Consider the following 1698-nt stretch of genomic DNA (forward strand, 5'->3'; position numbering starts at 1 on the left):
AAAAAAAAATCATACTAGCAATGTCATCACTTTGGTTAATACAAACAGTTAGGCCATATACCAATTTCAAAATATCAAGTAGACTTCTCAATCATTATGCAAGACATCCAAATAAACAACAAACCTCTAACCTCCTAACCTCAAAGAAGGACTTTGAATTCATCAAATTTAAGCTTGCTCACTTACTCTCATCAAAGAAAGTTGATAAAATCACCTATCTATCATGAAACAAGTGCCCTCACAAGAATAAATAGTCCATACACTCAAATCAAAAGATTAAATATAAATTAAGGACTTGGCATCAAAGAATACTCTCACACTCGCAAAGAAAATTCACATGTATGCACAAAGAGCCATATGCTTGCCCAATATGTAAATCTCCACTAATTAAACATGCTTGAATAGAATCAAATAGGACTTTAATGGATTGTAATGTAGGCTAGGGGATGAGTAGGAAAACTATATAATAGTGACTTACACTTCCTTAAGCACTTTGCAATTTTAGACTTCATAACCCAATATTTTCTTCTCTTTATTTTCAGCCTTCTCTTCAACAATTATTTCACAAGTAATTCTCATCCTCTCAAAAATGTTTTAATCCTTTTTTTGTCTTTTTTTTAAAAAAAAGTTTCCCTTCATAATAGCCACCCTCAACTTACGTATTTTACATGCGTTAAGGTGCACAACATCCTTGGAAGGACCAGGGTCATCATCAAGGTAATTTTTTTTTTCTTTCATGTCACATTTTTTTTTTCTTTTTCTTTTTTTTAAAGAGGGCTTTTAAGCACTTTGTAGCTATCATTGATTACTCAATCATCCTTTTTTCTCATAATTGATAATTAGAATAAGTCTATGCTATAATGCTCAAGGAAGCAAGGTGCAAAAACTAGGGATTCAACAAAATAGTTAAGGGCAAAATATGGCTACCAATAAAAGGCTACAGGCTCTAAAGGGCTAACTAGTGATAAAATATCTGAAAAGGCAAAAATTTACTAGACAAATCAAAGAAAGCCTATTATCATCTTCTAAACAAAGCAACACTTTTTATTTCGTTTCAATAACATGCAAGGCAAGTTTTAGACTAAGATGCAAAACATGGAATAAACAAAGTCTCACCACACATGGCTCAAGTATCAATCAAGATGGAATAATTCCACTTCTAAGAGAGACGGGATCATAAAAAACTACAAAATAAAATAATCTATATACAAAGTCACAACCATGAGCTTAGATGTCAAAGAGTCTGCATTTTTTTTTAATCAAGCATTCACAAGAAAGTACTACTCAAAAATTAGGCCCAAATAGTAAGTATCACATAACTCAAAATGGTCTTTTCTTTTCTCTCCAAAAAAATAAAACAAAATAAAATTTAAAAATAAAATTTATTCCTAAAAAAAATAAAAAAAACACTCGGTTCAAAGGGACTATCCTCAGGAAAAGAACCGAAAACAAAAGCCAAGGAACCCATCCTAAAAAAAAGAAAAGACTCAATAAAACGGTAAAAACTAGGAATTCATTCCTCCACCCCACACTTAAAAAAATGCTATGTCCCCAAAGCATTAGATAAAATTTAAAACAAGGGTTAGGAAAACTCCCTGAGGCCTTTAGGCCTAGCTAGTAGCATGTTCTCTTAATTTTCATCAAGGGTCGTCACCCCACACTTAAGCTCAAACATGCTCCCTCTTTTTTTTTTTTTTT

The sequence above is a fragment of the Solanum stenotomum genome, chromosome 4 (genome assembly GCF_019186545.1).
Source record: "Solanum stenotomum isolate F172 chromosome 4, ASM1918654v1, whole genome shotgun sequence".
In the NCBI taxonomy this organism is placed as follows: domain Eukaryota; kingdom Viridiplantae; phylum Streptophyta; class Magnoliopsida; order Solanales; family Solanaceae; genus Solanum; species Solanum stenotomum.